The sequence below is a fragment of the Triturus cristatus genome, chromosome 5_2, assembly GCF_964204655.1.
Source record: "Triturus cristatus chromosome 5_2, aTriCri1.1, whole genome shotgun sequence".
Lineage (NCBI taxonomy): Eukaryota > Metazoa > Chordata > Amphibia > Caudata > Salamandridae > Triturus > Triturus cristatus.
In genome coordinates, this window is record NC_140588.1 from 607,470,949 (window position 1) to 607,494,873 (window position 23,925).

Genomic DNA, 23,925 nt, shown 5'->3' on the forward strand with positions numbered 1-23,925 from the left:
GCAGGCCTGTTGGCAGACAAGGCCAGGCAAGCTTGCAGGCCTAGGCCTCAAAATGGCCACCAGCCACATGGCCAGGCCCAACAACATCAGCAAGGCCACCCCAAAAAACACACTTCCCCAACTCAATCCAATGCCATCCATGCCCTAAATGATGTCTAAATTCAACAGAGCAAACAGAAAACAGTAGATTACTAAAGCTGTGGCTACCTGCTCTGGTAGCAGTGGATGAAAGCAGGCCTGTTGGCAGACAAGGCCAGGCAAGCTTGCAGGCCTAGGCCTCAAAATGGCCACCAGCCACATGGCCAGGCCCAACAACATCAGCAAGGCCACCCCAAAAAACACACTTCCCCAACTCAATCCAATGCCATCCATGCCCTAAATGATGTCTAAATTCAACAGAGCAAAGAGAAAACAGTAGATTACTAAAGCTGTGGCTACCTGCTCTGGTAGCAGTGGATGAAAGCAGGCCTGTTGGCAGACAAGGCCAGGCAAGCTTGCAGGCCTAGGCCTCAAAATGGCCACCAGCCACATGGCCAGGCCCAACAACATCAGCAAGGCCACCCCAAAAAACACACTTCCCCAACTCAATCCAATGCCATCCATGCCCTAAATGATGTCTAAATTCAACAGAGCAAACAGAAAACAGTAGATTACTAAAGCTGTGGCTACCTGCTCTGGTAGCAGTGGATGAAAGCAGGCCTGTTGGCAGACAAGGCCAGGCAAGCTTGCAGGCCTAGGCCTCAAAATGGCCACCAGCCACATGGCCAGGCCCAACAACATCAGCAAGGCCACCCCAAAAAACACACTTCCCCAACTCAATCCAATGCCATCCATGCCCTAAATGATGTCTAAATTCAACAGAGCAAACAGAAAACAGTAGATTACTAAAGCTGTGGCTACCTGCTCTGGTAGCAGTGGATGAAAGCAGGCCTGTTGGCAGACAAGGCCAGGCAAGCTTGCAGGCCTAGGCCTCAAAATGGCCACCAGCCACATGGCCAGGCCCAACAACATCAGCAAGGCCACCCCAAAAAACACACTTCCCCAACTCAATCCAATGCCATCCATGCCCTAAATGATGTCTAAATTCAACAGAGCAAACAGAAAACAGTAGATTACTAAAGCTGTGGCTACCTGCTCTGGTAGCAGTGGATGAAAGCAGGCCTGTTGGCAGACAAGGCCAGGCAAGCTTGCAGGCCTAGGCCTCAAAATGGCCACCAGCCACATGGCCAGGCCCAACAACATCAGCAAGGCCACCCCAAAAAACACACTTCCCCAACTCAATCCAATGCCATCCATGCCCTAAATGATGTCTAAATTCAACAGAGCAAACAGAAAACAGTAGATTACTAAAGCTGTGGCTACCTGCTCTGGTAGCAGTGGATGAAAGCAGGCCTGTTGGCAGACAAGGCCAGGTAAGCTTGCAGGCCTAGGCCTCAAAATGGCCACCAGCCACATGGCCAGGCCCAACAACATCAGCAAGGCCACCCCAAAAAACACACTTCCCCAACTCAATCCAATGCCATCCATGCCCTAAATGATGTCTAAATTCAACAGAGCAAACAGAAAACAGTAGATTACTAAAGCTGTGGCTACCTGCTCTGGTAGCAGTGGATGAAAGCAGGCCTGTTGGCAGACAAGGCCAGGCAAGCTTGCAGGCCTAGGCCTCAAAATGGCCACCAGCCACATGGCCAGGCCCAACAACATCAGCAAGGCCACCCCAAAAAACACACTTCCCCAACTCAATCCAATGCCATCCATGCCCTAAATGTGATTGAAAATGAAATATATTCAAAAAACAAAAGGAACAGTTGCTTCATCATGCACACACACACCCATGAGGCCATGCCCATGGCTAGCTCGGGCCTACTACTACAACCCACAAAATTAAAAAAAAATTAAAAAAAAAAAGGAATGATGATAATTAATTATCAAAAATAAATTGTAGTTACACAACAACTGCAATGCCCACAATCAAACACAACAACCACTTACTTGTAAAATATCCTATTCCAAAAATCCTGAAATCCAATTGCAATGATGCAGCAGACAAAAAGAGTGATCTTTCCAGCTCCAAATCCAAAGGCAGAATGAGCAGGAGATGGACAAAGCACTGGGAGGAGCCTGCTGGACAGGAACAGGAAGTTGGAGAATCTGTGTCACTTCCTCCCTCTCTCCACCTTGTAAAAAAAAAATGACTCCTTGCACAAAAAAGGAAAGCCAAATGTGAATGTAAGGAGTTCTTTTCATCCAAAATCAGTATTTGCAGATGGTTTCATGCTGCTAGAGCCGATATTCCTCTCCAAATTGTAAATTTTACGTTGTTGAGTTCTCCAGCTTCACATTACTTCCGCCGGCGTGTCGAAAACGATATGATCGCGTTCTCTTCTTTGTCCCTGTCGCGTTGGATATGACGTGTTCGCGGTCTCTTTCTCCTGTTCGCGTTCGATTTCATGTGCCCGCGTCCTCATTCTCTGGCTCGCGATGTAGAATGACATGTTCGAGATCTCAATCTTCTCATACTCGCGCGGTGCATGATCGCGAGAAGAAAGACGTGATCGCGCGACAAATGACGTGATCGCGTGAAAAATTACTTGAATGCGGCCGCGAACTCTCGCGAGACAGCGCAAAATGGCTACCAAAATTCAACATCTCATGGAGAACGCGACCGGGTCAAGAAAACTTGTCGGAGAACGCAGGGATTCAGGTAAGGCGATCGCGCGCGCGCGAGAATGTATTGTTTTACAGCGCGAGCAAGAAAAAAATTATCGCTAAGCTGCGGAATGCGGAAATTTTGACATTTTCGCGCTTTCCGCGGAACGCGAAAATGCCAAAATATCGCAATTTCCGCGAACGGAACGGATTTTTGGCCCAGGCCTAGTTCTTTAGGGTGGCACAATACATGCTGCAGACCTTAGGTACCCTCTTTAGTAACCATGCACTAGATACCAGGGATACCATTTAATAGGGGCTTACAGGGGTGCTAAAGGTCTTGCCAATGGTAGAACAAGTGCACAGAGACCTTGTTTTTGGGAAAGAACACTGGCACTGAGGACCTGGTTAGCAGGAACCCAGTGCACTTCAATCAAAGTTGCATCAAATAATAGGCAACAAATGGGGGTGACCATATCGACAAGCATTTACAATACAATTGGTCTCACATTTGTGAAAGTTGGAGCTCTTGGCATGGAAAATGACAATGTTTTAAGACCTTATAAGTATTTAGATACACAGCACAGTATCCTTGTTGCTACAACATCTACTGTTACTTCATATGCCACTGGTAAAGGGTTACCAACACCGAAGGGTGAGACAGTAGGAGATTGTTTAAGGAGGGGGCGAGATAGGAAGAGATGGCTAGTGGAGGGTGTGAGACAGGAAGAGATAACTGAGGGGTGAGAAAGGAGCAGATGGCTGGAGGGGTGAGACAGGAGGAGATGGCTGGGGTAGTGAGACAGGAAAAGATGTATTTGGAGAGTGCCCTGCTTCCCACTCACAAATTATAGAAATACAGCATTCCCACATGGAGGCATACACACGGCAAAGCAAGAAAACACCTGGAAAGGGTGCACATCAAAAGGCAGTTTTCAGAATGAAGCTTGGGGTATTATTTGTGCAACACTCTCTAACTGAAGGGCTTTCCCAGATGTCAAATGAAACAACATGTAAATGTGTATAGGGATATATATATATATTCTTCCATCTTTGAAGAAAACATAGTGCACTACTACAGGTTTATCGATTATATTTTCATCGTGTGGCATGGTAATAAAGATAAAGCATTGGAATTCATTGAAAACATCAATGTTAACAATTTGAATCTCCACTTTACCCACCACATAGACAATTACAGCTTGGAATTTCTGGATGTCAAACTGTATGTAGCAAATGATAGAATAGAAAGTACCCTTTTCAGAAAACCCACTGCTGGCAATGTTACACTCCATGCCTCCAGTGCCCACCCTAAACATCTGATTGAGAGCATTCCCTATGGGGAATTGCTACGCCTGAAAAGGATATGCAGCACGGATGCAGAATTTAACATTTGTGCTTCAGAATCCATGCGTCGCATGAAAGCTAGAGGCTATTCAGACGAGATCTTGACTACAGCTCTAACTAAAACATCATCTAGATCTAGAGCCAGTTTACTTCCAGTTCCAACAGCAAAAGAGTCTGTCTCGGAGGTTCTATCTGATTTACCAGCTACTCCCGAGACAACTGTTAAAGCCCAATGTCCTAGACTTATCACAGCATATAGTGAGAACGAACGTAAAATTAGATCCATCATTAACAAAAACTGGGGAATAGTACTCACTGACCCTGTTCTAAGAATGAGTCTGCCATCCAGCCCCACTATAACATTCAGTAGAGCCAGAAACATGGGGGCCGTGTTAGATCTTACCAGCCCCGAAATAAGAACCAAACCAAATTGGTTAAAACCAAAGGATGGTTTTTATAAATGCTCATCTTGCCGGGCGTGCAAGTTCGGGGTTAACACAACAGAATACTGTACTCCATTCAGCCCTACACCACACAAGATAATGGGAAACCATAACTGTAAAACTGATTTTGCAGTTTATGTTCTCACTTGTACCTGTGGGCTTAATTATATCGGAAGCACCAAACTACAGGTACATGAGAGAATCCTTCAACATCTACGTGCCATTTTGCATAGTGATCCCAATTACCCAGTGGCGCGCCATTTCAAACAAGTCCATGGTAATAATCTATCTTGTTTAAAATACTATGTGGTAGCTGCTGTCCCTAAGCCACGCAGAGGAGGGAACAGAGAGGCTTTGCTTAGGAGATTAGAAACTAAATTTATTCTCAACTTCGATAGCAAATGCCCAAATGGACTGAATAACACCGAAGATATGTACACATGTTTGTGAACGGTTATTCTGTATGTTACCTGGATTAATGTGTTTTATATCGTACAGACTTTTTGAGTTTGTTTTTTGATTTGGTTCTAAATAATTTATTGTTTGATTTTGTGAGTATCGGTGAAATTTGTGGTTACGGGAGAAGGAAAAAAAGAAAAAAATGTTTAGTAATTTTGTACTAACGATTTTTAATGGTGATAAATTTACACTACGGCAGAGACTTTGTATCAAAGGGATGGCATTTATTGTTCTTTTTTGTTAAAAAAAATGGTTAAACTTGGACATGATCTAAGTTTACAACATAAATCTTTCAAATAGAAGCTGGTGCCATCTTACAATATATTTCACTTGGTGTAATATCTCAGCCGAGTTTAGATTGCTAAAAAATATATATATTTTATATTTATATTTATTTCTATTCTTGTAACCATTTTGCGACCAATATTCTTCACACTTAACATCACATTAATTTGCACATGATTTATTTGTAAAATAATTCTTCAATCAGCTCTGCTATGCACTTTAAACCTAAAAAAAAATTATTTTGCACATTGCCTTCCCAAAGTTACAAGTTTGTTAATGATCACATGCATTTATGCAGTTATAATGAATTTTCGCACTGTCTATAAACGTGTAATTGGATTTACCCAGGGATTTTTACATTGCCAATATGTATTTATTACATTGGTTATATCCATGGAGTCTGTTTACTATGTTCTTCATTAACTTCTGGAGCATGTGACTATTGTGGGAAGGGCATATCACTTAAAAATGGCGAAATCTATTGCAGCCTTTATGTGAACAAGGGCGCCTAAGCCCGAAACGCGTCATCTGTCGACTGCTGCTAGGTCTCAAATAAAACATCTTGCCTGAAAAAAGAAGTGGTTCGTATCTCTTTCTTCGCTGCCGAGGCTTTGGTAGAGGTGGAAGGAGTATTATTTGCGATATATATATATATATATATATATACATATATATATATATATTACCTACTGGCGGTCGCCAGTAGGTAGTTATAGTTAGGACCACGTTTCCATAGGAAAACCTCAACATTCTATTTTGAATAACTTTGGCGCCGGTCGACGAATCCTCGCGAATTTCTCAAAATAGGTGGGGCGCTACGCTCCGCTCATACCCTGAAAGTCTCGGGGGGATCCGTCAAGCGGGGGCTGAGATAAAAGGGGGGTCCCAAAACGCGTTTTTCCCATGCATTTTTCCGCAGGACCTTTAGAACGAGCTACAGCCCGAACGGCTGAACAGAATTACTCAAAATTTGGCAGAGAGGTAGTCCCTAGGTCAAGGAAGTGCCTTTTGTAGGTTTGGTGTAAATGTGTTCAGTAGATTCTGAGAAAATAGCCTTTAAATCAATATATATATCTGAGCCCGCTTACGGTACGCTTACCGTACGCTTACGGTAAGCGTACGGTGGCGTGCGCGAGCGCGATTCTGATTGGCTCTTAGATCTTAGTAAACATTCGAATCGGTCGAAACCAGGAAGCGGCGGCCGCCATTTTGTGTATTTCACTCTGAAAAAAAAGAGTGAAAACAAGGAAAGGGGGCAATGAGGAGAGTTACAGACCCCCTAACATTTGTAAGGGGGTCAAAGAAGGACAGAAAAGTACAAAAAAAACATTTATTGATTTTAAAAAAAATCACGGGGTACGCGTACGGTAAGCTTACGGTAAGCGTACGGTAAAAAAATAAAAATAAATAAATGAAAAGCAGATTTAAGAGTTTAGAAATTAGGGAGCTCTAAAAAGAGCTGTTGTGTTTATGAAGTCATTTTTTTAGTGGTACCTACAAGTAAGTACCGATGCAGAGTCTAAGGTTCAAGAGGAAGACTCTGTTCCCTTCATCATTGAAGTGCACACCATCTCCTCTATAAATGTCTTGCATGTCATAACGCAAGTTGTTGTGGTAAATGGCACCCATACCATAGTCACGGAGGAAAGCAGAAACAGATTTGTTGACGTGCTTTCTTGCTTTGTCAATCTGTGGACAGAAATTATTGGACCAGTTCCATTTTTGCCTTTGGCATATGTTGGAAAACACAAAGGCAGTTTTAGGGAAAAGTGTAAACAGTTGTGCAAAGGTGTCCTTCATAAGCATTTCCAGACCTACCCCAGTCAAAGTGCCTAGGTCATTGCCACCACAGTGCACTATTATGAGGTCAGGGTGTTGGATTTGAATGAAGGATTTCACCAATGGCATCAATTGGTGCCACTTTAACCCTCTCTGACCAATCCATTTAATGTCTACATTTGGCAAAGCAAGGTCTCTCACCATACCTGTTTTCTCTGCAAACTTTTCACTCCAGAAGACATAGCTGTGCCCTACAATCCACACTGTGAACATCTTCAAAGGAGAACTGGATGCACTCAGGAGGTGTCTTTCAGTAGAATGGCAATATGAAAAGAAAGACAGTTTGGAAATGGAGGCATACATATTTTTTTCAAAACAAAAAGAACTGATTGGCTGTTTCATACCATTCTAGAATAAAAACTAGGCTGTATGTGTAAATTAATAGAAGCATGTTTTATATTGGTAAAAAAAAATGTGTAACCAAAGAACAGTACTATGGATTTGCTGTTAGGTTTGAAAAGTCAAGCACTCTTGCTCTGTGGAATTGAAACATTGTTTGGCGAACTTCTGACCTAACTCAACACAGCAGTGTTCCATGAGCTGTTGCTATGGTAGCAGGCAGAAGTCAAGTTGGGGGAAGGGTACTAGGCAGAAGTCAAGTTGGGGGAAGGGTACTTTTGGAAAAGGGTTGGTTTTCAACCAATAGAAATGTGTGATTACATTTGAAAAAAAGGGGGAAGCACTGAGATTTGAAACTTACAAGTATATGTGTGGAAAAATAGAGGGAAAGTTTGCCATTATCTGGTTCTGCTGAGAGGAGAGAGGTGAACACAACAGAGATCCTGGCTCTGATAATCTGCTGTTTGAGTGTCACATTTCTTTCACAACTAACTAATTTTAAAGGTGAGTTTACAGTTTGAGAGGGGATGTATGTGGTAACTTAAGAAATGAATAATAGAAATGGAAATTGTTTTTGTTGTAGTTACACATGGTGGTTTCATAATGTGTCAGTCTGTAAAAGTGATTTTCACTTGCCCCGAAAAAAAAAAGAGCAGTAAGTGTGCTTTCAAATTGGCAAAGAAATTTCGTTTTGGGACTAATGTGAAAACATGACTCTGTGTGCAGAGAGGAATTATAGGCAGAGATTTATTGCGTCTTGCTCTGGTGATTTCACAGTTGCATTAGATGGAAAGGGGGAGCGAATTTTTGGGGGAAGAAGCAGAGTCTTAGCACACACCCATGTGCTTGCCATGTATAGTCATGCACAGTATTTACAAGCGAGTGGGGTTTTCAGGTTTCAGTCTGTAATGCAAATACATTCAGCATCACTAAGGCTGGTTGCCCTTGCTGTAGTGTAGCAGTCTGGACATGGGCTTTTTAAAAAATCTGAAAAGTGGTTTCATAATGTGACAGTTTGTAAAAGTGATTTTCACTTGCCCAAAAAAAAGAGCAGTTAGTGTGCATTCAAATTGGCATAGAAATTTCGTTTTGTGACTATTGTGAAAAGAAATGTAGTAATATATTTAAATACAATAAAGGAATTGTTACAGAGAATCGGTGAGATCTGTACAAATAAAACTTTAGAATTTTATTGGATTACCATTGGAAATTTAATCAAAAAAGAATTTTAAAATTACTATTTGGTCTAAAGGAAATGAAATCAGATGTATTTTGGAGTTATTTGAGATATAATATTGTGATTATACTTCTGAAACAAACATATCAGACGGTATTTTAAAGAAATAAGTATTGGTATTAGATGATATTTTTTTAGAATATTATGCATTTCTATAATGTTAAGTTTAAGTAAAAAAAGAATCAGGGCTTTTTTAATACAATCTTTGTGATTGTTATTTTTTTTTGCCCGCTGTAAAATGATGAATGCAATTGCTTTCACAATTTATAGTGAAATGCAATATATTCTGAAAACAGCAAAAATAAGGCAAAAATATTTTATGGAAAAAAATGTAAATATGTGTACTGTATTATAAAATGTTTTAAAAATATTAATACTTTTTTCTTTTTTTCCAGATAGATATAGAAAATTTTCGAAAACTACAAACATTTTTAAAACTATTTTTAAAAAAAACAAATGAATAAATATTTTTTCAGTGAGTATGGTAAGTCAATAATAATAATTGTAGTCTCTCAAGGACCTTGTAATGTGTTTATTGATTTTTAGTGTTTTTTAAAAAAAAAAAAAAAAAAGTACGCGCACCGTACGCGTACGGTAAAAAAATATAAAAAAAAGTTTTTAAAAACATATGTAAAAAAAAGATGAAAGATAAGGTTGGCTCTTAAAAGAACCGTTGTGTTCATGCAGGGACAGAGGAAAGGAAGCATGGGAAAATTATTCAAAGCGACAAATGTGTTGATCTATTTTGTTGTTCACTAGGGAAACACTGGTCTCCCTATAGCAAATTAGATCTTGACAAAATGTGCATCGAATATCAACCTTCCGAAATCGAGGGTTGATTTCCAGAGGGCCAGCAAAAGGAGATTCTCCCCCCACAGATGAAGGGCTCACCTGACCTGCAGAAGAAGGAGTCAGCCCTGCAGATGATGGTTCAGGCTGAGCTGCTGTGGATGTACTGGCTTGTCTTTCTGAAGAGTTACCTCCAAAAAGATGACCATGTGTCCTTCTGTGTACATCCTGGAGGTGTCTCTTCATGGTGTGATTCCCAAAGGAATACTTCCTGTTAGGATTACCTCTAGAAAGTACACGCTTACACAGCTTACAAGTCACTAAGGGTGCATTTACCTTTTGCTGGCCTTCAGGAAAAGTAAAATAATCCCATACATAAGAGGGCTTTTGTTTCCTCGATCTCTGCCTCAAGACAGTGCTGCTAGTGCTAGCCTCACTCTCAGAAGAGCTCTGCTGTTCTGCCATCGTATCCCAAAGACAAACCAGCTCCTTCTCCCAAGGGATCACAAGCAGAAATGAGGGGAATGGGTGTGGTGTAGGAGAGTTCTAGAACTGAAAGTAGTTTCAACCAATCAAAAGTTGTGTTTCATGATCACATGACCTACCGTACGCTTACGGTACGCTTACGGTACGCTTACGGCAAAAGTGCGCATGCGCGTAAAAAAGACACGCGCTTGCGCGCATGCGCATAACAGTCACTCCCGGCACTTCCGCGTAATGTGCGCGTGTAGCGTACACGCGTACGCGTCCCACGCGGAGTACGCGCGGCTACGCAAATTGCGTAACTATACGCAAGCAGCGTAGGAAAATTACGGACGTTGCGTAAACCGTACGCTTACCGTGAGCTTACGGTACGCGTACTAAAAAAATAAAAAAAAAAATAGAAAAAAAGTACTGCAAATAAATTTTACATGTTTATTTTAAAAAATATATAAAAAAAAACATATTTAAGAATTTTAAAAATTTAATCATAGTCTTTATAAAAGGTAAGAAAATTAAAATAAAAATATGTTAGAAAAAATAGAAGAAAAAAAAAAATTAGCATTTAAAAAACCTTGCAAATTCACTGAAAAAACCATGGGTTTCACACACGTTATAGTTAGGAATTAGCATTTAAAAAACCTTGCAAATTCACTGAAAAAACCATGGGTTTCACACACGTTATAGTTAGGAATTAGCATTTAAAAAACCTTAGAAATTCAGTGAAAAAACCATAGGTTTCACACACGTTATAGTTAGGAATTAGCATTTAAAAAACCTTAGAAATTCAGTGAAAAAACCATAGGTTTCACACATGTTATAGTTAGCTGGACATTTTACTCGTAAAAAAACAATGAAATTCCCCCGTTATAGTTAGTTCAGCTAACTATAACTCGCGCGCCCGCAATGAACTGCTGATGACGTCACATATTACATCACTCATGACATGGTCAGTGACATCACTCATAACATCACTGATGACATCTCAAATGACATCACTGATGACCTCACTGATGACATCATCCTTGTGATAGAGTGGCAGACCTCCTCTTCCCCTAATAAAACCTTTGATACACACATTCAAAAATAGAGACTAAAATTTACAAAACAATGGACATACCAATAACAGTTACAACAACCTCTTCAGTAATTCTAAGATCCACATACACATCCACTCATTCACCAACAGTCCAATACAGTCACTCATACATGTACTCACTTATCATATGTACTCATACACCTATACATCCTGTAACACAATGCCACTCATCCATAGAGCTACTCACACACATAGTCACTCATGCTAATAAAGAATCAAACATACATTTACTTGCATATACAGTTATACACACACCACCACACTTACTTCTACGGAAACTTACACATACTTAGTCTTTTAAACAATCACTTATGGAAATACATACTTATTCATACAGGAACTCTTTCAATCTCTCACTCTCACATATACTCACATATATAAACCAATAGTCACATATACTAGTTTTAAACATATGTAGTTACTCATAAAGACACTATTGAGACAGTCATTCACTCACTAACACACCCATACACACACTCATCCACCCATGCAGTCCTGCACACATGCTCTGTTCAACACATACAAACAGTGAGTCACTCATTCATGCACCTATGCACTACGTCATACCCCCCACCGAACCATGCAGACACTCAGACTAATACTCAAAAAACCAACTAATAACCTATATAGACACCCATGTAGCTACTCACCAACCCATGCAGCCACTTATACAAAAAGTGAAAAAATGATACAGATATTTATATATTTAAACATTACTCACTAAGCCATGTATTCACTATGATACACTTAATCAGTCAGTTACATAATCAATTTTTCAAAAAGAAATCATCCATTTAGACAGTAATATACCCATTTATTCTTCCATCAACCTTGAGATATACATATATAAAACATATTTAATTTTCAGAAAAACACACATTCACTGGATGATGTCATCAGTGAGGTCATCAGTGATGTCATTTGAGATGTCATCAGTGATGTCATGAGTGATGTCACTGACCATGTCATGAGTGATGTAATATGTGACGTTATCAGCAGTTCATTGCGGGCGCGCGAGTTATAGTTAGCTGAACTAACTATAACGGGGGAATTTCATTGGTTTTTTACGAGTAAAATGTCCAGCTAACTATAACATGTGTGAAACCTATGGTTTTTTCACTGAATTTCTAAGGTTTTTTAAATGCTAATTCCTAACTATAACGTGTGTGAAACCTATGGTTTTTTCACTGAATTTCTAAGGTTTTTTAAATGCTAATTCCTAACTATAACGTGTGTGAAACCCATGGTTTTTTCAGTGAATATATATATATATATATATATATATATATATATATATTCAATCCCAATCCTGGCGGCAGCAAAACAGTCAGGCACATACTCCGTGAAGTAATGGCAAAAATAAAGTTTAATCCAAACAAAAGGCAAGACGCGTTTCGACGGCGAACCGCCTTGGTCACTTCGTCTTAAACACACTTCTGTGGCACATAAATATGTTTCTTTACAGTTGTCAGGGCAACCACCACTATGTCATCATAGACATAGACAAACACTGTGTCGTTTTTGACATGAGATAGCAAAAACTAAGGAAAATAAATAGCATGACAGTTGTGCCGGAAATAAAATTAAAAAAGGGAAAAACACGAACAATAGATACATGTTTTAATGGCATACACATATCGGATTGATGAAGTAGCGTGTAAGGATAACTTATAACTGATCGTGTGTCAGAACGTCCTGATTGCAGATGTAGACATAGAAGAAGCATAGGAGTGCCTAAGGGAGCTCAAGGAGTAAAGAGAAGTCTACATCCCGAATTACAGGTCGGTTTGCTTAAATACATCTACCTACTAAAAGCGTGTGATACCTGAGATGGTAAATACGGACTCTGATTGATAGTACCCCACCCGGGTGTCTGAAACAATAGAATACAATCCAAGTGAACAATAGGGTCGGAAACAGACAGGGGGTTTGAAAGAGAGTTACGCGCAGTACAAGTGTAGACATAACGAAACAAAGAGAGTCCGTGAATATCAGTATAATAACAGCGGGTAAGTAGATAAAAAATTGGAAAATCAGAAAAATTATCGCCCTAGTGGGCTACAGGGTGGGGGACCTATTGAGTAGACAACCAAGACCTAGATATCGGTACTTGGTGAAAAATGCCCCCTAGGGCAAAAGATTATAAAGTGAAAGCAGGACGTGGATAAAGACAGAGAAAATTGAGAAGAAAACAGGAGGGTTGCAGAGAAATGTTAAAGCAAAGGAATACGTTAGAAAAACATATATTACAAAGTGAAAAGAAAGTGTGGATAAAGCGTGACAGAATTGAGGAGAAAGGACGGGACGGACAGCGAGGGACAGAATTACAGGTGTACCGTTAACCCTTCATCCGCATTCATTCAATTGGGAATTTTAGAATTGTAAAGGATGATATAGCGTGATTCCAATCTCCTAAGGGCTAATTGTCTGTTGCCTCCCCTAGGGTTTTTGGGGATGGTGTCTACCACATAGAAAGACAGATCTTCCGTCTTGCCTTTGTGGACTGTGTTAATGTGTCTGGCAACGGGATAGGTAGGGTCGTTGTGTGTGATGGCTCTCAGGTGTTGCAATATCCGAACATGCACAGGGTGGATAGTGCTATCCACATACTTTTTATCACATGTGAATGTTAAAACGTATACTGCAAAGTCTGTTTTACATGTGTAATGCCCTCTGATTACATATGGGGATTGTCTGAACGGTAATGCAACCTCTTTGGTATTTCTGCCATGTTTACATGCCTTACATTTGGCACATTTGAAGAAACAATTGGGCAATTTAAGCCAAGAGCTCTCAGATTTAGTTCTGCTAGGGGCGTTGTTAACTATTTCCTGCCTCAGAGATTTGGCTCTTCTGAAGGTGATTTGGGGTTTCTTACTGATGGTTGCACCTAGAACAGGGTCATTTCTGACTGATTTCCAATGCCTGTAGATGATTTTGCGAACTTGGGCATGGTAGTCATTAAAACCAGTGACTAATCTCGGGGTGTTGATGTTAGAACACTCTTTAGTTGCTACAGGGGTGGCTGTCCCTATGGCTAAAACTCTTTGCGGGTTTTAGTTGCAACTTTAGATTTAGCTTTGGCGAGAGTTTCTTGGCTGTATCCTCTGAGAGCTAATCTATTACACAATTCGCCTCTGGTTTCTTCAAAACCAGCATTAGTGCTACAATTGCGTTTCATGCGGAGGCATTCAGCATAAGGTATGCTGGCTTTGAGGGAGGTGGGATGGAAACTATGCACATGGAGTATGGCATTACCTGCAGTGGGTTTCCTGAAGGTTTTAGATTGTAATTTATCTCCTTCCACAAATAGCTCAAGGTCTAAGAAATGTATGCTCTCTCTGCTCATGTTACAGGTGAAGCTAAGATTTAAGACATTATTGTTGATTTCTTCAGAGAAAGCAGTAGCGCTTTCTACAGAGCCTTTCCAAAGTATAAATATGTCGTCAATATACCTGATGCACATTTTTACTTGTTCTGAGAAAGCAACATGGTGTTCTTCCTTGAGTACCTGCTCCTCCCACCAGCCCATATGCAAATTAGCATAGCTGGGGGCGAAGCAGGTACCCATGGCAGTGCCCTGCAGCTGTTTGTACACCAGGCCATCAAAGATAAAGACATTGTTTTCCAAACATATTTCAGTCATCTGAACAATCATCGTGGAATGCTGAAACATTGACATAGGTCTTCTGCCTAGGAAGTGGTGACAACATTGCCTCCTTTGTCTGACCACCGAACCACCACATCATGTCTTTGTTTGATTTTGTAAATCAACTCTTCATATTTCTTCATTTTGTTGCGGTTGCTACTCGCAAAAGTTTTGCTGCTGTTGAGTGCCAATTCTTTCAAATCTTTGATGACATTATCAACAAATATATCTAGGCCATCTTTTGGCATCATGGGTATGAACGTTGATTTGGGTTTGAAAGATGTCTTTATGGTATTGGATACAGGTAGTCCTGATGTAGTTGCGAAGTCAATAAGTGATTCAGGGTTCTGGGTGTTTTCCATATAAACTAGGTCTTGAAGAAGAGCCATGTCTTTGACTGTCAATGAGTAAGGATCAATAGGATTTTCGTTGGCGTTATTTAACTGATTGGAAACCTGAGAGAAATACTTTTGGAGTTTGAGATTTCTAACGAACTGAAACAAATCAACTCTGGTTTGGGCATAGTCAAAGTTGTTTCTGGAACAAAAGGTAAGTCCGAGAGAGAGGATTCTTTCCTCGTCTGATGTAAGCTCCATTTTAGTAAGATTAATCACTGTGTTTTGTGTATTTATGTTGGCACTCATCTCCGTTTGTTGTATCTGTGTGTACGTGTGTTTTTGTTCTGATTGTCTTTTGCCCCACCGTCTTTTTTTTTGTCTCCTACTTTTTGACTTGTTGCTGTTTTGCCACTGTTGTTCCTTTGTGGTCTCGACCTTAAACTTGTAAGTCTCTCCAGCCGTAAAAAACCAAACTCTTTTACTACTGTTGGCGCTTTCGATTTCTCTCTGCCGGCAAGTTCCACATCCGATTCGATTTCAGAGCTAAGTTCGGATTCACTGGGGCTGAGTGTGGTTATATATTCACTGAAAAAACCATATGTTTCAGGGGCGTTATAGTTAGCTGGACATTTCACTCATACAAAACCATAGAAATTCCACCATTATAGTTAGTTCAGCTAACTATAACTCGCGCCCCCGCAATGCACTGCTGATGACGTTACATATTACATCACTCATGACATGGTCAGTGACATCACTCGTGACATCTCAAATGACATCACTGAGGATATCACTGATGACATCATCCAGTGACTGTGTGTTTCTGTAAAGTTTAAATATGTGTAATATTTATAGGGAAAGGCGTATTGAAGAATGAGTGGGTGTATAAGTGTCTGAATGGATGATTTAGTGGGTGCGTGACTGACTCTATAAGTGAGTGATTAAACATATCTTACTGAATGCATGGGTTAGTGACTAAACTGTGTGAATGTCTGTATCCGTCTGTCTGTTGGTATGTAAGCGGCTGCATGGGTTTGTGAATAGCTACGAGTGTCTATATGGGTTATTGATTGGTTGTTTGAGTATCTGTATGGATGTCTGAGTGTTTGTGTGGGTGGGGTGTGTGTGACTCTGTGCATAGATGTGTGAGTGGTTGATTCACTGGGTGCATGGTTTCAAGAGTGCATCTGTGATGGACTGTATTTGTGGGTGAGTGTGTGTACGGGTGTATTAGTAAGTGAATGTATATCTCAGTGGTACATGTGTGAGTAACTACATATGTGAAAGGCAGTATATATCTGTGTTGGAGTACATAAATAGCTATAAGTGAGAGTGTGTGATTGTGAGAGTGGCTGTATGGATGAGTGTGTGCTTGTATCAGTGATTGGATAAGAGTGTAAGAATGTGCTAGTATTTGTATGAGTAAGTGAGCTGGTGTGTGTATAACTGTATAGGTCAGTAAATGGCTGTGTTATTAATTATTTGCATGACTGACTAGGAGTGCGAGTACCTCTATGGATGAGTGGTGGTGTGTGAGTGTCTATATAGGTGTATGAGTGCATATGATAGTCCTGTACTGAGTGACCATAAGTATGAGTGACTGTATGGGTGAGTGAGTGGGTGTATGAGTGTACACCTCAGAATCAGTGAGTGGGTATGTAGTTATTGGTGTTAGAGTAACTATGGTTTTGAGAATGGCAGTCTGTAATTTAGAGTGGGTGTATCAAAGGTTATATTAGGGTGTGAGAAGATGCATCAAATTATCACATGGATGATGTAATCAGTGATGTCATCAGTGATGTCATTTGGTATGTCATCAGTGATGTCATCAGTGATGTCACTGACCATGTCATGAGTGATGTAATATGTGACGTCATCAGCAGTGCATTGCAAGGGCGTGAGATATAGTTAGCTGAACTAACTATAACGGTCGAATTTCTATGGTTTTGTACAAGTGAAATGTCCAGCTAACTATAACGCCCCTGAAGCCAATGGTTTTTTCAGTGAATTACAAAGGTTTTTTAAATGCTAATTTCTAGCTATAACATGCCTGAAACCTATGGTTTTTTAAGTGAATTTCTAATGTTTTTTTAAATTTTAGTTTCTAACTATGCCTACAGAGGTAGGACATGTGAAGAAAGAAGAAAAAGCGCACAGAAAGAAGCTAAAGAAATGCAGAAAGAAGCAACAGAAGTCCACAAAGATGAAGAAAAGTGCAGGAAGAAGCAACAGAGGAGCAGAAAGAGGCCTTGTTGCGAAATCATCCTGTGCTCACAACTTTTTCAGACGGGTACTGGTGGTAACTGACTCTGACTAACCAGGCCTAGAGCCAGTGCTATGCTAAAAGACACTTAGAATACAGTGAAAACACCTACATACACTAGGGAACACTATACGTTTGGGTACCCCTGTGATTAGCATGACCTCCTCTGTAAGGCCCTAGTACATAATAGGGCAGGGGGATTAAAACTACCTCGAAGTCAGAGGAGCAGAAATATGCTACTTTAACTAGTAGTCGCGTTTGCAGAGTGGTTGAGAAATGGTGCTGGGTGTCCAACCAACGCTCAGGAATTCCACTGCGTTGGACTTACAGGAGGGATTCATGACCCCCAAACTCCCTCAGGACTAAATTGGACTTCATCCCCCATCCCGTAGTCTGCCACGAGGCACGTTTGCAGAGTGGTAGAGATAGGGGCCCATGGCCTCTGAAGACGTCTTAGCAATCCCACTGTGTGGGACTTACTGGAGGTAACAAGAGGGGTAGTTGGCCCCCAAGGACATCCTTGGGAGCCAACTTCCCAAATTTTTACCTCCAGTCAGTCCCACACAGCAGCCCTGTGGTGCTTACTGGAGGTACCTGGTGGGCTAGTTGGCCCCCAGGGGCCCTCAGGATTGAAATGGAATTAATTCCACAACTTAAAATTCGCCACAGGTCGTGTTTGCACACATTTCACCTCAGGTCCAAACCACTCCCTTCATCACTGTGTTGTGGTTATGTGAAGTAGCTGGTCCGTCCGCAAAAATGCCCCGCTGCTTATGAGCGGTCCTGCAGCATCGGAAATCCAGCGCTGAGAGGACGGAGAGTCCATGATTGTAGAATTAGACATTGGCAGCGCAAGCAGTTTTTCCCACTTGCAGTCAACCCACATGGGTAAGAGACTTTTTTATTCTACAAAACACGGCAGCACCCACTGAGGATTATCGTGGAGAAATACGAGTACCATGAGGCAATGCTGCACACTCCCACTGCGGCGGGACTCAAGTAACCTTATCAAGGAGTTCCCTAATGGCAGCCGTGGCTTTGTATTTGTTGCCAGTGATCAAGGACAGATGGTTGTCCGAACCGCGTTTGGCAGTGCATTACGACTGAAGATGTGAGCTGTTTTCTCTGTTGCCTACAATTAAAACAGTCAATCTCTCCAGTGCGTGGCGTTTTCACGAGGGACAATCGTGTTGTGGATATTTATATCTATATATATAACCTACTGGTGGTTGACAGTAGGTAGTTATAGTTAGGACCTTGTTTCTATTCAAAAAGCGTTTTTTCTTTTCCCAATAACTTTGGCGTCGGTTGACGAATCTTCGCGAAATTTTCAAAACGTTGGTCCCGCTCCGGTCAGAAACTATCCAGAAAGTTTTGGGGTGATTCGCCAAGCGGGGGCTGAGAAAAAAAGGGGTCCCAAAACACGTTTTCTCCATGTTATTTCCCATAGGAAACTTTAGACACGACTACAGCCCGAACTGCTGAACGGAATTACAAAAAAATTGGCAAAAAGGTAGCCCTTGGTTCATAAAGCGACCTTTGTTTTAAATGGTGTATATCCGTTCAGTAGTTTTTGAGATATTTAAGGAAACAAATCTTTATATATCTTGGCAGGACCAAACAACACAATCACAAGCTTAGCTCTAATTGGCTGCCAACACTTCAATCCAGGCAGCCACCTTGGTGCAATGCTTTTTAGGTCTCGCCTAGTTATGCAGCGCATGCGCTGAACACTACACAAACAAAACTGCACTGCCCTAAACCCTAAAACACTACACCAGCACAAGCCGCTACTATGCACAAACACCACTGCACTAGCCGAAACCCTGAAACACTACCCCGACATGACTCCCTACACAGCCCGAACAACACTGCACTGCTCAAAATCCTGAAAACCACCCCCAGCAAGACCCCCTACACTGCCCGAACACCACTGCTCCAAACTCTGACACACCACCCCAGCAAGACCCCCTACACTGCCCGAAACACCACTGCACTGCCCTAAAACCTGAAACACCACCCCCAGCACGACCCCCTACACTGCCCAAACACCACTTCACTGCCATAAACGCTAAAACACCACCCCCAGCACGACCCCCTACACTGCGCGAACATCACTGCACTGCCCTAAACCCTAAAACACCACCCCCAGCACGACCCCCTACACTGCCCGAACACCACTGCACTACCATAAATCATAAAACACCAGCCACAGCATGGCCCCCTACACTGCCCGAACACCACTGCAATGCCCTAAATCCTAAAACACTACCCCCAGAATGACCCGCTACACTTCCCGAAAAACTACACTGCCCTAAACCCTGAAACACCAGCCCCAGCACGACCCCTCACACTGCCCGAACACCACTACACTGCCCTAAACCCTGAAACACCACACACAGCACAACCCCCTACACTGCCCTAATAACACTGTCTTGCCCTAAACCCTGAAACACCACCCCCAGCAAGACCCACTACACTGCCTGAACACCACTGCCCTAAACCCTATAACACCATCCCCAGCAAGACCCCCTACACTACCCGAACACCACTGCACTGGCCTAAACCCTGAAACACCACTCCCAGCAAGACCCCCTACACTGCCTGAACACCACTTCCATAAACCATGAAACACAACCCCCAGCAAGACCCCCTACACTGCCTGAAAATCACTGCACTGCCCTAAACCATGAAACACCACCCCCAGCACGACCCCCTACACTGCACGAACACCACTGCACTGCCCTAAACCTTAAAACACCACCCCCAGCACCACCCCCTACACTGTCCGAACACCACTGCACTGCACTAAACCCTAAAAAACCACCCCCAGTACAACCCCCTACACTCCCCGAACATCACTCCACTACCCTGAACCATAAAACTCCAGCCACAGCACGCTACCCTACACTGCGCGAACACCACTGCACTGCCCTAAACCATAAAACACCGGTGCCAGCACAACTCCTCATTCTGCCCCAACACCACTGCACTGCCCTAAACCCTAAAACACCACACCCAGCATGACCCCCTACACGGCACAAACACCACTGCACTGCCCTAAACCCAAAAACACCACCCCCAGCATGACCCCCTACACTTCCCGAACACCACTGCACTGCCCTAAACCCTGAAACACCACCCCCAGCAAGACCCACTACACTGCCTGAACACCACTGCCCTAAACCCTATAACACCACCCCCAGCAAGACCCCCTACACTACCCGAACACCACTGCACTGGCCTAAACCCTGAAACACCACTCCCAGCAAGACCCCCTACACTGCCCGAACACCACTGCACTGGCCTAAACCCTGAAACACCACTCCCAGCAAGACCCCCTACACTGCCTGAACACCACTTCCCTAAACCATGAAACACAACCCCCAGCAAGACCCCCTACACTGCCTGAAAACCACTGCACTGCCCTAAACCATGAAACACCACCCCCAGCACGACCCCCTACACTGCCCGAACACCACTTCACTACCCTAAACCCTAAAACACCACACCAGCATGACCCCCTACACTGCACGAACACCACTGCACTGCCCTAAACCTTAAAACACCACCCCAAGCACAGCCCCCTACACTGTCCGAACACCACTGCACAGCCCTAAACCCTAAAACACCACCCCCAGTACGACCCCCTATACTCCCCAAACATCACTGCACTACCCTAAACCATAAAACTCCAGCCCCAGCACGGCACCATACACTGCGCAAACACCACTGCACTGCCCTAAACCATAAAACACCAGCCCCAGCACAACTCCTCATTCTGCCCCAACACCACTGCACTGCCCTAAACCCTAAAACACCACACCCAGCATGACCGCCTACACGGCACGAACACCACTGCACTGCCCTAAACCCTAAAACACCACCCCCAGCATGACCCCCTACACTTCCCGAACACCACTGCACTGCCCTAAACCCTGAAACACCAGCCCCAGCATGACCCCTCACACTGCCCAAACACCGCTGCACTGCCCTAAACCCTGAAACACCAAACCCAGCATGACTCCCTACACTGCCCAAATACCACTGCTCTGCCCTAAACCCTGAAACACCACCCCCAGCAATACCCACTGCAGTGCCCGAACACCAATGCCCTAAACCCAAAACACCACCCCCAGCAAGACCCCCTACACTGCTTGAACACCCCTGCACTGCCCTAAACCATGAAACACCATCCCCAGCATGACCCCCTACACTGCCCGAACACCACCTCACTGCCCTAAACCCTAAAACACCAACCCCAGCACCACCCCCTACAATGCACGAACATCACTAGACTGCCCTAAACCCTAAAACACCACCCCCAGCACCACCCCCTACACTGTCCAAACACCACTGCACTGCCATAAACCGTAAAACTCCAGCCCCAGCACGGCCCCCTACACTGCGCGAACACCATTGCACTGCCCTAAACCGTAAAACACCAGCCCCAGCACAACTCCTCATACTGCCCGAACACCACTGCACTGCCCTAAACCCTGAAACACCACTCCCAGCAAGACCCCCTACACTGCCTGAACACCACTTCCATAAACCATGAAACACAACCCCCAGCAAGACCCCCTACACTGCCTGAAAACCACTGCACTGCCCTAAACCATGAAACACCACCCCCAGCATGACCCCCTACACTGCCCGAACACCACTTCACTGCCCTAAACCCTAAAACACCACCCCAGCACGACCCCCTACACTGCACGAACACCACTGCACTGCCCTAAACCTTAAAACACCACCCCCAGCACCACCCCCTACACTGTCCGAACACCACTGCACTGCCCTAAACCCTAAAACACCACCCCCAGTACGACCCCCTACACTCCCCGAACATCGCTGCACTACCCTAAACTATAAAACTCCAGCCCCAGCACGGCACCCTACACTGCGCGAACACCACTGCACTGCCCTAAACCATAAAACACCAGCCCCAGCACAACTCCTCATTCTGCCCCAACACCACTGCACTGCCCTAAACCCTAAAACACAACACCCAGCATGACCCCCTACACGGCACGAACACCACTGCAGTGCCCTAAACCCAAAAACACCACCCCCAGCATGACCCCCTACACTTCCCGAAAACCACTGCACTGCCCTAAACCCTGAAACACCAGCCCCAGCACAACTCCTCATTCTGCCCCAACACCACTGCACTGCCCTAAACCCTAAAACACCACACCCAGCATGACCCCCTACACGGCACGAACACCACTGCACTGCCCTAAACCCAAAAACACCACCCCCAGCATGACCCCCTACACTTCCCGAACACCACTGCACTGCCCTAAACCCTGAAACACCAGCCCCAGCACGACCCCCTGCACTGCCCGAACACCACTGCACTGCCCTAAACCCTAAAACACTACCCCCAGAATGACCCGCTACACTTCCCGAACATCACTGCACTGCCCTAAACCCTGAAACACCAGCCCCAGCATGACCCTTCACACTGCCCGAACACCACTACACTGCCCTAAACCCTGAAACACCACACACAGCACAACCCCCTACACTGCCCTAATACCACTGTCCTGCCCTAAACCCTGAAACACCACCCCCAGCAAAACCCATTACACTGCCTGAACACCACTGCCCTAAACCCTATAACATCACCCCCAGCAAGACCCCCTACACTACCCGAACACCACTGCACTGGCCTAAACCCTGAAACACCACTCCCAGCAAGACCCCCTACACTGCCTGAACACCACTTCCCTAAACCATGAAACACAACCCCCAGCAAGACCCCCTACACTGCCTGAAAACCACTGCACTGCCCTAAACCATGAAACACCACCCCCAGCACGACCCCCTACACTGCCCGAACACCACTTCACTACCCTAAACCCTAAAACACCACCCCAGCATGACCCCCTACACTGCACGAACACCACTGCACTGCCCTAAACCTTAAAACACCACCCCCAGCACAGCCCCCTACACTGTCCGAACACCACTGCACTGCCCTAAACCCTAAAACGCCACCCCCAGTACGACCCCCTATACTCCCCGAACATCACTGCACTACCCTAAACCATAAAACTCCAGCCCCAGCACGGCACCATACACTGCGCAAACACCACTGCACTGCCCTAAACCATAAAACACCAGCCGCAGCACAACTCCTCATTCTGCCCCAACACCACTGCACTGCCCTAAACCCTAAAACACCACACCCAGCATGACCCCCTACACGTCACGAACACCACTGCACTGCCCTAAACCCTAAAACACCACCCCCAGCATGACCCCCTTCACTTCCCGAACGCCACTGCACTGCCCTAAACCCTGAATCACCAGCCCCAGCATGACCCCTCACACTGCCCAAACACCGCTGCACTGCCCAAAACCCTGAAACACCACACCCAGCATGACCCCCTACACTGCCCAAATACCGCTGCACTGCCCTAAACCCTGAAACACCACACCCAGCATGACCCCCTACACTGCTTGAACACCCCTGCACTGCCGTAAACCCTGAAACACCACTCCCAGCAAGACCCCCAACACTGCCCTAACACCACTGCTCTAAACCCTGAAACACCTCCCCCAGCAAGACGCCCTACACTGCCCAAACACCACTTCACTGCCCTAAACCCTAAAACACCAACCCCAGCACGACTCCCTACAATGCAGGAACATCACTAGACTGCCCTAAACCCTAAAACACCACCCCCAGCACCACCCC